The sequence below is a fragment of the Calonectris borealis genome, chromosome Z (assembly GCF_964195595.1).
Source record: "Calonectris borealis chromosome Z, bCalBor7.hap1.2, whole genome shotgun sequence".
Classification (NCBI taxonomy): domain Eukaryota; kingdom Metazoa; phylum Chordata; class Aves; order Procellariiformes; family Procellariidae; genus Calonectris; species Calonectris borealis.
In genome coordinates this window covers 49,579,616-49,596,226 of record NC_134352.1, presented here as the reverse complement: position 1 = coordinate 49,596,226, position 16,611 = coordinate 49,579,616, and positions in this window count along the sequence as shown.

Here is a 16,611-nt window from a genome sequence, read left to right as displayed (position 1 = left end):
CATCGTGGAGAAGATGTTGCATACATTTGTGGAGAAGAATGCAGCTGCCAGTGTGATGCCTTGAAGTATAGTAAGGATAACTTCTCCCTCACACAGGTAACAGCAGTTCTGACTTTTAGAGGAGGAGGGAGACTGCATTAGATAGAAGACCATTAATTAATGAGATAGAGATTACTTTGCTGAGCAGACTGATTTTTTGCAAGTAGAGCAAATGGAAAACTTGCAAGCCCATGAATCAACAGGGACAAGTAGCAAGAAATGGCTAAAAATGAGTGGCCTGTATTTCCACAAATCCAGAAAACTGAGTCAGAGTGAGTCCATATGGAGAACAAAGTGTGAATCTTCAGTATTCGTTACCTAAGACTGTGCTCCCGACTTAGGGATGGGGATAATGGCTGTATAGTAGCTTTGCATCTGCCCCTCCCCTCCCATTTCTCTTTTACCACGGTTCCTCTCACTCCACATAAAAGACCACCTTTGAGACATTTCCGGATCCCCATAAGCCAATGTGATCAGGCTTGAAATAACTGTTGTGAGAAAGTGTACAGCTCAAGAATGTTACTCACTCAGAGTTAATGTCTGTAGTTGGCAGGATGTCAAAAGCATCTGGTGGATTGGCTCATATATCGTCCTGTCACTCAGCCTGCTCTATCTGGAGATTATTGACATGGTTTCCCATGGAAACAAGGGGAACAGCATCATACTACTGCATTTCTCTGATAACTTCAGAGCTCCTGGCTTATTTTGACCAAATCTGACAGAGGCAAGAGCCTTGGAGATAATTTCCTACAAGCTGTGCAAGGCAGATGGTCACGTAGAGAAGCCAGGCCTCTGAGACAAGCTGTCTCAAGAACCATATTGTTAAAATAACAGAGAACTTACCAGGGAGGAAACCAAAGCAACGCTCAAGATCTGGATGTGCTTTGATTGTGGCTCATACCAGCTGTAGCATCAGGAGCCAGTTACACGTGGAAGGAGCTTTACAGGCTTCTGTTCCAGAGATGGAGGAATTACTTCGCTGCAACACACACAAACCTGCCTTTTTCTCCAAACTTAGGAGGCAGAAACTTCCCCAAGGGGGGCAGTTGGAAATCTCATATCGCTCAGAACCTGTGTTTTATTACCTATGCTCACCCTCAAGCACACCATGTCTTTTAAGCTTTCAGTAGCTGATTTATCAGATGTAGGGCTGACATAGGACGTATTTCTCTTAAGAAGCCCAAAAGGGGTATGACTGGCATAGTATCAGACCCTGTAGTATCTGGGTGCTGTCTGAACCTTAGCTTTGGCAAGAAGTGGGTCCCTGGTCACCATTTTATTATGTGCCAGGACTTGCTCATACTGAAGGGCTTTCCCCTACTGAGGAGACCTGACAGCCCTTCGTTCGGTATTCTAATCACTTCTGGGGTCTCAAAGGTTCCCAGGCCCCTGGATCGGAATTTAATTTCTGAGAATTTGCCCCAAGAGACTCAGCAGTAAGAGAAAGCATGACAATGACATAGCTTGTCATTGACCACAATGTACTTGACTGCCAATTTAGAAACCAGATTACATGTGTCATGTTATCACATTAATTGGTTCAATGTGTGACTTTAACTAGAGTTACAGGATTTATCTTTTTGAAGCGCTCAGTGTTAGCTTTTAAACTGTCAAAATGCAGACTCCTTTTTAAAGCATCTAGCTTACTTCTCTGCATTGTTTTTAGAATTTGAGAAGAAGCTCTGAAATTTGCAATTTCTCTACATGACTATTAACTATTCACATTTCTTCTTCATATGCTTGACCAGAAAAAAAGATAACCAGTGAGCAGAGAGTCCACACATCATTCTTTGAGTTCATTGGTTTTTACACCTACTTCTGCCAGAATGGTCTACTGAAATAGTCCCAATTATCTTTGAAAAGTTACGAGAGGAGTTACTCTACTTCTCCTCCTTAGCTGCTTATAAAACGTTGAGAAGTACTGTGGTTCTGTTTCTACTCCCATTATCCCAAATATCTTTCTTTGTGTTGGGGTTTCTACCTCAATGCCAAAGTAAGTACGGCACCTTTATTTTGTTGCATGGATTCTGTGAAGTCAGTTAATCTGTAAAATTTATTTTTCATTTATCTCTTAGACTATATGAAACAGTCTTACAATTACAATGTGATCAGCTTAATAAATACTAAAGAAGAAGGAAAATATCTGCAACTCAAAAAAGTAAGAACAAAATTCTAAGTAAATTGTTTTGATGCTCATGTTCTATATAACCTTGGTATCAGCGGGGAACATGGAGAGTTGAAGGAACCTAAGGATTCTGGAAGTTCTTTTTGAATTACTTTCATGAGACTGGGTAAAATGTAAAACATATTTTGATCTAGAAAGAACAGTGCAATACAGTCAGGGCATGTAAAATTCGAGTGTTAAAAGACATAATCAGTAACTATCCAAGTACAAAATGAAGTAAAAATAAATGGATAAAAAAACTAGACATTTAATGTAAAAAGATAAAGGTTATTCTAAAACACTAGATACAGTCAGTATTTACGTTGTTGGCTGTAGGACTTCACTATGATGTTTGAAATATATAATTTCTATCCACATTGTGTCAGGTTCTCTTTCTCCACAAAAAGGAAGCTACAAGCCCTTGCAGATGCCAAGTTACAGTGACAAGTGAGTGACGTGGCCTGGAAGAAACTGTTTTGTGAGAGAAAAAAAAAAGGAGTGCATATTTAAACTGTGAACAAGAGGGCAAAATCTGCGCAAGGCTGATTTCCGTGTTTGCACGGAAGTGATATCCATTATTGACATAAATGTCTACTTGGAGAAATGACTTAAAAGCTGGGATGCCTTGCTAGATATCTGTGGCAAAAAGAAAGGGCTGTGGAGGAGGTGAGTGTCAGTTCAGGGAAGATGTTCCACTGACAAGAGGAAACTGCTAAGAAGTTGCCCATGAGAGAAGTGGGAAGCAGGCTGTGAATGATAGCCTTTCTGATAGGTAAGAGGGGAAAAGTCATAAGCAGACAGCTACTTAGGGAGGGACTGTAAAGGGAAAAAACCTCAAAGGAAAAGTTGGAATTGTAAGAGGACTGCAGAGATGGGAAGATGACCTACTTTGTTGTAGAAGCCCATCCAGCATGCGATATGATTATCCACATGAACATTTCGGAGTGATACACTCCTTATACCTCTGTCTGGAGGGATGTGGTCTTGCTTCTCAGCTGACAGTGCAGAGAGCAATGATGACAGTGTCCTAGGCAAACAGGTAGTACTATGTTTCAATACTGTACCATCACAGCTGCACACAGTATCTCCACAGAGGTGTGATGTGGTCTATCTTGCTGACCACAGTGCCTGGACTACCTTTGTTAATTGCTAATCTCCTTTGCTAAAAGGAGAGAAGTTGATCAATACAGCAAAAGCAAAGTATAAAGTCTGCTCTCAAGAAGTCATAGCAAAATAGGGCTAGAAAGGTTGTCAGGAAGGCATTACACCACTAGCAGCTCAAAAGCAGGCTCAGCCCTTCAAAAATATCCCAGGAAGATTTTTGTCTAGCCTGTTCTTCAAAACTCCCTGTGCTTCAATACCCACATTTTCCCTTGGTTCCAGTCACAGAGGCAGAAGGGACTGGTGGGCAAACAGGCTGCAAGCCTTTTACTGTTAGCACACTTGTACGGTACAAGGAAGAAAGATGCCGTAGGGGAAGGCTTCTCTGCTGGTCTTGCTCTTGCATGTCTGGCTGGGCCAGAGCTTTAACAGTGCAGAAGCACCCTGAGTAATGTGCCAGCTAATTTGCCACATCTGCAAACTGCAGTGAAAGGGATGGGTGAGGCAAAGGGTGGGAAGATTCTAACTTAGCCTTACCTTCTGAATTAAGCTATCAAAAAAAAAACAAATGCAAAGCAAAACAAAACAAAAAAAAACATGGCAGATTCACTAAATTAGCAATGCCTATTACATCTTCCTGTAAAAACAGATAGGTGTAATCATAACATGACTTTTACTAATGCACTTTTGTAATCTGAATAAACCCTGATCCAGAAAAAGGGAGGACATAATGACAACTATCTTTGAAGTCCCATTATGGTATTTGGAATAAATCAAGAGGTAGTGATGTAAAGAGTAGATAAATTCAAAACTTAGTCTGAAGCAATCTTTTTCCAGAACCTGTCCTTGACAGTTTTATAAAATGGGATGGTTTCTCTTGGTTTCTGTAAACTCTTGGCAGTTGTTAGGGCCACTGAAAGAATGAAATGTTAAACCTGTGAGCAGGATCATAACCCACCCTGACCTGCTTTTTGCCCCTTAGTGTATGTTCTGGGTTTAATACTTGTGATTTTTCTCAAAAATCTTTAGCATTGTAACTTGCAATGGTAGTACACTGTGTACCACGCTCTCTATCTCAAAATGCCCTAACTTGTGGTTTTCCTGGTATTCAAGAAGTTGCAGTCTTACTGCTGAATTGATTTTTGTGGCTGTGTTAAAGTACTGTCCCGCCTTTGAAGGTCAATGTAAATCCTGCCTTTGGTGGCATGTGATCAGGCAGAGGGCTCCAATGCCTTTAAAAGCATACCAGCAATGGGACTGCTTTGGCATATTCATGTATGTGTTTGTGGGGATCCCCTAAAATGCTACTGTAACCATATCTCATACCTGCAAGGTCTTGCTGATATGCTACTCTCAAATAAGGCTCTGGGTCACTTCTCACAGGTGATGAGGGAAATCCCCATCAAATTCAGTGATCCTCTCCCATGCGTTAGAAATCTGAGGACCAGGTATGAAGAGAAGACAGGCAGGCTCTAGATATGTTATTGTGAGTCTTTCCACAAGATCGTGAAAAAGTTTGTGTCAAAATGCTACACTATTTTAAACTGTACGAAAGTGAGACTTCATTCTGGTGTTATCTCACACACACATGCAATGTCTCCATTCCTTGCTTTGAAATAAGAGCTACGCCCTTGAGCCTGAAGTCCACAGGCCATGTTATTTCTATGGAACCAGATATCGCAATCCACACACAGAACTGAGGCAGATCATCAAGAAGTTTGAGTGTCCTGTCCTTCATCCACTCAGGAGAATTAAGTCCTCTCTGGCTCGGGTCTCCTGGTCTCTGAACTGCAGCATGATGTCAATTGCCAGAGAGTGCATGTTTCTTTTCACACTGCAGGGTTGTGCCCTTGTCAAAATAAGGTGCATTTATAAAAGGTTTAAAGACAAATAAAGAACCTTGCACCAGGTTTCCACCACAGGAAGTCTTTGCTCGGCTGAGATCACAAGGAGCAGACTGGTTAAGTGGCACATGTCTTCTCCACAGGCACAAGGGAGAGGAAGAGGGTTAATGACACAGTGCAATGCCTCATAGAGCACAACGTGAGGCACCCAGCAAAGGGCAGTCTAGGACTGCTGTCTGTCTAACAAATGCTCGCATCTTATTTCATGCTCTGTGTTCATTTTGTGTCACTTCCCAAACTGTGATGGACAGCACTATGTATTTCCACTGAGGGAAATGGGTAATTAGCCTGGGGAAGAAAGAAGCCTAGTGTGCCAGCAAAGAGCTGTGATGTGTGTTGCCAATACCAGTTTTAGCTCGTCTGCAGAAAGGGAAAAGTACTGCAAGGACAAATATACATAGGAAAGGAAAAAAACCCACAGTATCGTAACTGATGTTGGTTAGAGCGCTCGTGGTGTTTTGCAATCAGAGACCATGTGGCCCAACAACCTTACCCTTTGGCCTCGCTGCTCTGTGGTTTTTCCTCAAATCTTCCCACGTTGGTCATCTGTTTTGCTTATTACCCTGATGAGTCATTGTCCAATTCGACGTTTCTTTGAGTTTCTCCTCTTTTCCTCTCTCTTTTGCTCTCTGCAGCAAATAAAACTGCTGTGTCCTGGCTCTCAAGCTAGTACCTGTGCTAGCAGCTATTCAACCTTTAATTCTGTCTGTGCAACCACTGCCAGTAATTGTGGCACTGAAAACTAATACAGACAGGAGAACTACATGATATCTTCCAACCTGCTAATACTGGTGGCAGTTTGTAGCTGCAGTGTTCAGCGGCATAGAAATGCCTACATACACCAACATACGTTGGACCTGAGTATACAAAGCTAAGAAATTTTACTGTAAGCCATAATATAAAGACCTATCCATAAGGAGTGCTCTGCTTGTGCCTAAAGTGAAAGGTGTTATAACTCTTGCAAGCGTGATCAGCTTCTGCTTAAGGACTATGTTATCTTAATGCTGCACATTGCTGTCATTTATACGAAGGGCTGGTCCTCCACTGAACCATAATGAATGTCTGGCTTCGAATATACCTTGTAGCTATGAGCATCAGAGTTTAATTGTAAAGTGTGAAGGTTTGTTCCTTTTTATAAGTACTAAATCTTTTGATTCATTATTTTTATACTGGGGGAAAAAGGAGGAATACAACTTGAGATCTGTCTATCCTCAGACTGTAACATGCTGGTTTAATAGCTGATAATTATCTACAATAATGAAGAATAATTAAGATAACTTAAAAATCTATGTCTTATCCTGGTCAGTAATTACATGCAAGGATTAGGTTTTTCTGTAAGGCTCTATGGCTTTTTTCTGATAAAGCTGAGTATTTAGATAAGCAAATAATTCTTACAATTTTAATTAACCACAGCTTATTTCTTGCTTATTTACCACTAGAGAAGTGTGTTATCTGTTAATACTACTACTTCCTTTTGGGAAGCTTAGATATGGCATTTGTAATACAACTCATTGTCTGTGTATCTTCCTGGTCACTGCAGCAATCAAAGCTATAGCACAGGCAGGACAATGACAAATGTAACATAGAGTGGAAGACAGACTGGGGAAAATCACGAAAGTCCTTCCACCTGCCAGCCCTGACGGGCATTTGTGGCAGATTAAAGTATTATATCATAGAAAAGGCCCCATGTGCTGTATTAGTGATGTTATTTATTGGATCTTTAAGAAGTACTTGTAACCTTGGGAATTTCAGGCCATTTAGGACCTCAGTTGGATTCAGAAATGGAAGGGACAGAAATGCAGTAAGAACTGTCATTTTTTGTTATCATTTAACTTGAATGGGTGGGTGATAGCATCTTGACAGTGTAAAAAAATACATAGAAAAAATTCTTCAGCTGTGGAAACAGCTTTGAAATCACTGACAGAGGTTTGCAGCTGAATGCCAGCTTAGATGCTCCATGAGAGCTCATGTCAGGCTTTGTCTGTGAGGAACCATTTCTTTGTTCCTTTTTTGTGCAGAAGTGGCATAATGGAATCTGTGATTGACCCTTAAACTGTACCTAGCAATAACCACACTGGCAGGAAAGAATGGACATCCTAATGGAAAACAACTTTGAAATATTTCACAGTGATCTCATGTTTTGCTCTGTTCCCATTGCTCCTCCCTTCTCTGACCCCAAATGTTCGTTCTAGGAAAAGGACGACTCACACAACAGAAAACTGTCTGAGGTGAATGCGGGCATGTATGGCATTATTTGTGACTGTATAAATGTGCATCTTAAAAGGTTGTACAGCCCTGGACCTTGCTTTAAAAGCAGAAAGGTCTTATAAGGTCAAAGCATTCAGACAAATGGGTGAGACATTGCTTTCTGTACATACCACAGATTCTGAGTACCAAAATGCATGCTAGCTGATAGAGAAGATGGAACTGGTATTTGTGTCATCTAATACAGATACTTCCTTGTTTCTCATAGCAGAGGTTTGGGGTTTTTTTTTAGAACTGGAGGATTTTTCACTCCTGTTAAATACAAGAGTATTTCTTGGTGCCTCTCATCACTCAGCTAGGAAAGCCAGTGATAGGGACCCTGCTATGGTATATAGGGTGCAGACGTTCAAAAGTGTTTCTTTCAACATCTCACCTTACAGACCGCAGAGAAAGCTGGGGGTGCTGTTCATTTTGGATTAGCTGTATGGTGAGGGAAAGGATGGGACTGATAGCTGTTAACTGCTGTTGGGTCTGAGCACTTTACGAATAGCCCAGCCACTTCATCTCCCTTACCAAAACTCTTGGTGTGAACTGTTTCCCTCCACGGTTCCCGGAGAAGAGAGTTGCTCTCTGAGGTTGTGATCTTGCAGCGGTCGCTCCTGTGCCATGAAATGTCACTGAAGAGAACCGACAAACCTGCAAACTTGACCTTGTGTGTGACAGAGACATGCTGTGGAGGCTGTAATGGTTTAGGTTCCTGATTATATTGCAGATAATCAGTGGAGGGTTAAATCCAAGCAGCAAGGAGTTCATTATGGTACTTTTTGCTTTTCTTTAGCACCATCTGTGAGTTTATCCGTACAGGATTTATCATCAACCATATGACTGTCAACTGAATGCTACTGTTCTTCAGAGAGTAAGAACAGGGAATAGTGCAGTCTGACAGACATTTCAGTTCCTTCCTCATCATCCAAATATTCTGTCATTTGAGTCTCTGTTGTCTTCACATGAACCTTATCAGCACCAAATAGGATCTGCAAAAAGAATCTCTTTTCTTTATGCCTCCATCAGACAGGCTTTTTAAATAAAGCAATAGTTCACAACAATGATTTTTCTTTCATAGTCTGGTTGGTATATCCTGCAAATGACAGCTATATTTTGTGATCCAGAACAGTAATATTTGGCAGTAGTATTTCCTGAAAACTATAAATAGACCCAGCAGTATGATTATCTCTATCTGACTGAATGGGATACTTGAGAAAGATTTCAATGGGCTTGCTTCTAGAAAAAGAGTGGTGAACTACTAAGATACAGTTTGTGAGGTTAGCTGGGTCTAGTGATAATTTCCTGAGCACCATTGAGACTATTTTGTTCTTTTAGATGGTGGTAGTTTTTACCTTAAAGGGTTGAGGATGTCTGGTTTTAAGTGTGTTTAAGTTTTACTGGTGTTCTTGCCTTTCCTCCATTGCCAGGATGTACCCATGACACCAAATTTACAATTAGCAGAATCATGGGGAAGAATCTGAAAATTCTGTTAGGCTCTGCCGGGGCAAGTTAGGAAACAGAAAGTCTGTTTATTTGGGCTACGTGTGGCATGTTGCCACTGTTGACAAAATCAGTCTTGTTAATGGCTTGCAGAATAGCTTCTCTGTGAGTTGGATTACTCATTCCTTGCTGCAAGAGGTGCTGGGCTTTAAAAGAAAATGAAAACTCAATGGGTGAGGATTTATGATGCAAACTCATCAGGCCATTGCTCAGTGGATGCTAGAGGGATGTTGCAAGGATTCTCCTGCTTTCAGTCAGCGCTGGGGTGGGGCCTCAGGCTGTGATAAACATCTTTTGAGTCTAATTCTTTTGCCGTTAGAGATCTGTAAGAAAACCAAGGGTACTGGCAGATTACCACACATTTCTGTTGAAGTTAATCACTAGAGAGAGAGAATTCACCTTTTTTCTCCCTCAAAACATGCTTAGCTATACTTTAATCAGAAAGCTAGGAGTTAATCCAATATGCAACCTTCCAAGAAAGAAAACTTTACAAAAATGTCATCATCCATCAGTATCAGGCCTGCAATTCAGATATGAAGGTCATCTTTCTTTCTGCATGTTTCCTTTCAGATATCCTCAACACGAGAAATCAGACGTCAAATTTCCTTCTTAATATAATCCCTATAGCCTTTTTAATAAAGAGTGTGGAAATACTTTCTAAAATATAAGCAGTTGTTCAGTCCACTCAGATGAAGAAATTTTAAGCAAATAAAGTTTGCTTAAAGTCATGTTAAGCAAATAAAGGTCTCTGATAAATGTTAGCCTTTGATGGTGTTCAAAAACCCCCACAAGGTATTCAGGCAGGATACACCTCAAAGACGTACGTAGTGCAATACATGTAGAGGAATGGCCCAAATGTTACCGCATTGCAATGGAGCATGATATGCAGGTTGGGTTTTTCTTGTTGTTCAGAAGTTTTTACATTTCTTCTCTCAGGAGACTGATTTTGTCTGGCAAACTGTTAGCCTTGCTGGGGAACGATCACCTGGGGACTCTGGGCAGGAGCTTGTAGCAGGCAACCTGTGTCTTCAGACTCACACCCTCCAACGCTCCACAGTTTTCCTAACCCCACACACTACTTGCAGGACTGCTGCTACAGAAGAGGCATTAGTCACTGTAATAGCCAGCCAGCCAGCCAAGGAAAGCATGTGTGGAGCTCTACAAACTGATGAAGTTGGACTTACTACAGTTCTCTGCCTTACACACAAATTGAGACACTTCATGTCGTTGAGGTATTTATAAGGTCTCTGGCTCTCCCTCCCATGACTTCGCTATGTCTAATAGTGCAGAAGGTCATTCACCTCTTTTTTGAGCAGAGGCACTTGATAGCAACTATTTCCTCCGCACTAAGGTGGCTGCTTCCAGGAAGCTCATGGGAACTGAATTGCCTTTGAGATCTTCGCCTTTCTGTCAAATCTGAGTGAAACTAGCCCCTGAGTAAAATACAAGAAAAAGTCCTGACTGGGAGAGGCATAGGGGCAAGCATCCCGCTGTGTTTCCTAAGAAAATCATATCAGATTTTTAAAGGAAACAGGGACAACTGAGATGTTTGGGTAATGTGTTTGCTATTGATCGCCCATTATTATGACTGTGGTAGACTTCATACTTTCAGGATATTTCTTCATTACACCTTGTAAGACTGAGGTAATTGTCTAAAATCAGCAATTACCGTTCCACACGATGCATTTTATCCTTTTTTTTGCCTACAGCAATATAATGAATTTGAACTCAATGTACTGTCTCCCCAGCCCTTTGGTTCATGAAGAAGTACTGCACAAATTGTACTCATCTGTGTGTGTTTTTAATCTTTTGTCTTCAGTAATGGATTTATCTTGCTTTCAGTTCTCTTGGTACAATCTCTGAAAGCAGCAGTCCAACAACTAAGACACAAAGTCACTCCTTTCAACTCGCTCTTTGTGCATCTACTACATTTCCCAATATGAAGCCAATGGAGATTTTGCTACCACTGAGGGCAAGACCAGGCCTGTAGAGGCTGTTTAGCCTGTGAAATAAGCTAGCTTGATAGTTAACACAGGCTGCACTACAAAATTCAAGAGAATACAGACTCCAATAGGAGTAATGCAGACTAGTTAAAGGGGATAAAGAACTGTAGACCTGACAGAAACTAGGCAAGGGACTGTGTCATGCAGAAATGGAAATGCCCCCCATCTCTCCTTCCTTTCCTGTCATACATCTCTCTCCCTTTTGTATTCTTTCCCTGACCTCTTCCATCTGTAACTATGGGATGATGATCACTCAAGCAGCAGAGCTGCGCTGTCTCTGTGGCTTTGATCTGAGGGCTTTAGAGAACCCGGTCATTGAGGTCTCCTGCCTGAACTTTTCCACATTGTCCTCCAGACAAAGGCACTGAAGGTAAAATGAATAGATTGTTCTTCAGAGCTACTCAAGGGGGCATTTTTTCCTCCCTGCTATGAATCCTATGATTCCCAGTATTGCCCTTGACACAGATAACGTCCCACAGTTAGGGGAACTCACAGGCCTTTTTCAGCCTGAAGGTCTGAACATTGCTTATCCATGACAGAAATACCTTCCTTCAGACACAGTCATGTAAAAAGACTGGCAATTATGGAAATGCACAATGTATTGCTTTGGGTAGGAGTCTCAGGGATGAGACATCATCATTCCTCATAGGTTCTCCCCCATGCTGCTGTGAGTAGAAAGATGAAATGCATGCTAGGGTGTGTGGTATCAGATTAAAGAGAAGTCAGTAGCAGGAATGCTCTAGTCAAGAGAGATCACCTACCTCAAACCTATTTTAGCAGTGGGAGCTCTGTTATTAACATATGTTGCACTGAAAAATGAAATATGCACTGGTTTCCAGCAGCATTTGGCTTTTAAGGTGTAAAAACGATCTCAGCCTAATAATGCACACGGAAGACACATGTGCGTGTTCTGTTAGATTTTCATCCTGTGTTAGCTACCACAGCCCAGTTAGCAGAGTATAAGGGCAGAAAGATGTTAACAGGGCCTGCCAATGCAAGGGAACCAAGTTTTCCTCTCCCATAGGTTTCTGTATCTCTTCTTGTCATAGTCCAGAGAGAGCAGACACCTTATGCCAGAGGAGGGTTTTGCCCTAAAGCAAATGCTTACAACTCATAAAGATGAGCATCTTTGCAGGATGACTTTCAGCAGAACAAAACAAATGATTAACCATTTCATAGGCTGGAGGACAGAAGCAGATGAGGAGCTGTAGCCTCAGGAGCATACTGTGCTACTACTCACAGTTTAAAAAAAAGGTAAGCAAGACAGTTACACCAGGAAAACATTTAGGTCTGCAGCAGTCTGATGAAAGTAATACATGGGAAGCAATGCATAAACACTGAATGCCTGAAAATTGCAGCATAAGCTATATGCCAGCAGTGTATGCGAAACAAGTTGTCAGACATCCTGTAACTACAGCATGTTCTACTTCATTTATATCACAGGAGACAGGGGTAGGGAAGGGGGTAAGTCAAGGGGATACTGTTATATGAGGGCAAGGCTGAAGGACACTAAATACCATAAAGCACAGAAATATTTTTAATACCTATTTTGTAATTCTGGTGGAAACAAACGTACATTTTCACTATTTAAAATCTTTCAAATAGCTGAGATCCTTGGCACTGGTTTTGTTTGCAGTTTTGGTGTCACAAAGTGGATTGCATTTACCTTATCCCACAGCAAATGCCTCCATATAGCTTGCAAAGCGTACCTTCCTAGCAACAAACTCACATGCCCAGATGGTGTCTCCCAATTCCATAGAAATTCCAGTTCAAATATACTCTCACTTGATTTCTCGTAGTTCTGGTTAGACAGCCTTTTCTGGAGCCAAATAAAGGTATTAACTTCTTCTGCCTACAGTAAACGAGAAGTCCAGGAAGAAGTGAAGTTTTGGCTAGAAAAATGACCTGTCCTATATGAATTTGATTTTTCTAGTTGCTAGTTCATTCAAATTAGCTGCATATTAACTGAGATTAAAACAAGACTCCTACCTAGGGAAAAGAGAGAGGTTCATTGAGCCTCCTCCCTTTGCTGTTTCTAGCTCTGTGTAGGCTGACATAATCCCCTTCCCAGCTTCTCAAAGTCATGAAAGCCTTTTTCACTCTGCTGCTGACTCATTGGTGGTCCACGGAGAAAAATCAGCATGGCCTATGCCTTCAGATGCAACCAGTCTGGACAAACCATTCCCTGCAGCCTGCTGGCAGGTTGCGGGTTGCATGGTGAGTTTGTGTAGCTCTGGATGCTGAGCAAATGTGTGCTTTCACCCAGAGCCCTCCTGCAGGTGCATAGACACCCTTCACTGTCCCTTCCTCAGGAAATGATGGAATGTGCTCTGTTACTTAGTGTGCAGTCGGGACACATAGTGAACAGGAGAAGGAAATCTGTTGAATTCTCAGTGTAGAAGGAAAACACCACCCGCAGCTCTTTACAGGCATGTGGTGGGGCTGAGGAAATTCACCCTGCATGAATCTAAGTGAGAAGCCACTTCCTATATGGTTGATGAAGAAAGGCAATGATCCATGTAAGCCCAGCTGCTGTCTGACTTACCTGGGACAGGTGCAGGAGCCTACAGAAACCTAGAGCTTTGTTTAGGCACCTACCCTGTATTGGCAGACGTAATCAGTATTTACTGCACTCTCTGTATTATCTCTGTCACTGCCCTTATCCTGCAAAATTCAGAATTAAAATCTGCCCAGAGGATGATGCTTTTGTTGCAAGGAAGGCCAGCAGGGATTTTGACTGCGGAGGAGAACAGCTGCCGTAACACTAAGAGAAGTATATATTTGGAACAAGGACACGAGGAGGTGTACCACCCTGCTTACTGTGCTTGCCTTGGCTGCATGTTGCTCCCTTCTGTGTTAGGGGTTTTATTATTATCTCCCTGTTGGGGATGATTGCCTGCAAATGTCCATAAGTACACCTGCTGCTGGACACTTTGGTATCGATGTAATTCCAAGAAAATGAGAGCTTCAGCAACCATGCTGGCACTAGTTATTAATCCAGATAAGCCACCTTCTGTGCACTGAGGATAAGACCTGTTTGTGTGGCAGTCCACCTACCTCCCTTGGCACTTCCCAGGACTAGTGCCTCTCTGGGAGATCGGTGCCCACCTCTTCCTGATGCAGTATGTGGCAGAGCTGGTGGGTGGCAGATTTTAATTTTTTTGCCCCTTCCCAGAAGTGTCTGCTCACAAGACCTTGGGGTCTGTAACTTTAGCTGCTCTGGACAAGCTGGAGGAGGTGCCAAAGCACCATTATGTCAATAAATTGTTTCTATTTACCTTCAGGCAGAGAACCTACACCAAGGCTGTTTCATGCCCATTTAGCCAGGGCTGTGGATTTACTTCTAGATGGGGGTCCTTGCCACTGCGTGAGCCTTATGAGGGGTAAAAAAGGCTGGAGCCCTTCACGCTCTGAGCATCACCTGCCTCCACTTGCTGGGGCACCCCTTGTGACAGCATTTATTTTGGATGCTGGGCAGTGTGGGGAGCAGAGAGGACAGCAGTGTGGAGGGGCTCGGGGAGTGAAAACAAGGCTGAGGACAGGGCAGGTTTGGCTCTGCCATGCTTGCCCCTGCACTTCTCAGGACAACACCCTGGCAGATTTTAAACAGGTTTTTAGCAGGACAGGTGGTGGTGGTGGGGAGAGGTTGTCCAGCAAACTTCTTTTTGGGATAAAAATTGTTTATTAACAATAATGAACCTTAAGGAATTTCTGCTTTTCAGTCAGTTTCCAGTAAGAGTTTTGCCGAAAATCATTGTTCTGAGTGGGGACTAAACTGGATTTTAGGGATTAATTTTTTAAAATAGGCTATAAAATGCAACAGAAAATGGGTTTACTGACACTTTTGACAGAGGCACAAATGCTGAACAATACAGCACGTTAGCCTGGAAGGAGCTAATGTTTCCAACACCCAAACTAATTTTTCTTGAATAATCTTGGCTGTTGTGAGATACATAAGTCAAGCTCTTTAGAGCTAGTTTTGGCTAGCAGTATCTCATAGCTACAAAGGATCAGGCTACAATCCCTTAGTCAAGAAAATGCAGATACCAAATTAGCAAGAGTTGGTCATTGCTGTGGGAGGCAAATTCTGACCAGCAATATGGCATGGTATCAAGGCAGGCAGGCAGTATGGGATGACAAGAATAGGTCTAGCTCTTCACAGAGGCTTAGAAAATTCTGGGAGTAGCTTTCCTTTTCCTTCATCCTAGTTAGCAACCAAGAACGGGAAATATGGGAAGGGGGAAGGGAGCAGTGTATTTTTCACTGTCACCAAATTGAAAGAGTGCACAAAACCCTTCCTTCATTTTACAATATAATTAAGCTGGGCTGCAGAAAGACAGGAAGGAAAGCAGTCTATTAAGTGTCCTTTTAGACATAAATTGCAACTGGTAATTTTCTTATCAGTTTTCCTCATAGTCTTCCCCTCCTGCCCTGCTCTCTGAAATACAGCACCAAACTCAAGATCCAGTGAATTGGCGTATTTTCCCTAGCAAGACAGTACACATAAACATACTCTCACACCCACCTCCTCCTCTGCCTCAGACAGCAAGCAGACCCCCTCTTCGTCTCCGACCCAGCCCCTCTGCAGGCAGGGGGGGTTCCTCCATGACAGAGGAACCAGCAGGTGCAGTTTCACACATTTATGGCAGCAGCGAGGGGCAAGCTGCAGTGGAGGGCTGGTATTCACTCACCCTTGCGGGTGAAAAGTGGTTGCAGGTAACTCAAAGCTTTGCGGGACACCTCTTGTTCATTCAAAGATCCTTGTCAATCTGTTGCTTAAACATGCAATTTGGTGCTCTTTAACTTAGCGGATGCTGGTAACTTCTCCGCCTGTGACCCTCGTATTTAGCATGCGAGAAATGGTTCGGTTTGGGTTTCAGGCCTCAGAGGCAATACTGTAGATTTACAGACTAATCACCGGTACCTCAGCAACCTGCCCAAAAAAATCCTTGCCCACAACAAATGTATGTTATCCAAACTGTGATGAGGAAATTTGCATAAATAGGGATTTGCATAGATGAAGGGACGATTAAAACATCTCTTTAGGGCTACAATCTCTAGTCTATCTGTATTCTTTGCAATTATCTGGCACAAATACTTATTTCTCTGAGAGATGTGTGGACAGGAAGGGAATTCCCTGTTTTAAAGGGAAGCTCTGAAGTCTTTCCAGGGGAGGGATCAAATACTCAGTTTTAACAACACACATCGCTTTTTTCCTTGTCAATAAACACCCCAAATATAACTACCTGCAAATGAAGAAGTACTTGTGAATGAACAGAGGTTTGTTTTTTCAGGCACTACAGATAAGGCAGTGAAGTACTTGCTCACGGAAGGGGAAATACATGTCAAGGAAACTTGCCATCATTCCCCCTGGCAGGATTGAGGAGGATATTTAATATATTTTTCTCCTTCCCCTGCTCACACCAGTCATATACTGTCAAGGATGTGATATGAAGGATTTTAAATCCTCTGCTTCCTTTCAAAAGTGGCTGAAGTTGAGGCAGGGATCAAATGTTACCAAGCAGTGGGGTAAGACCACCCACACCCACAGAGCACAGCGGGGTGGGGGTTGGGGGGTGGGGGTGGGAGGTGGGGGTGGGTGGGGGCGTGTGTGCGTGCTCAGACAAAGCCTAAGAGTCTTTCTTTCAAA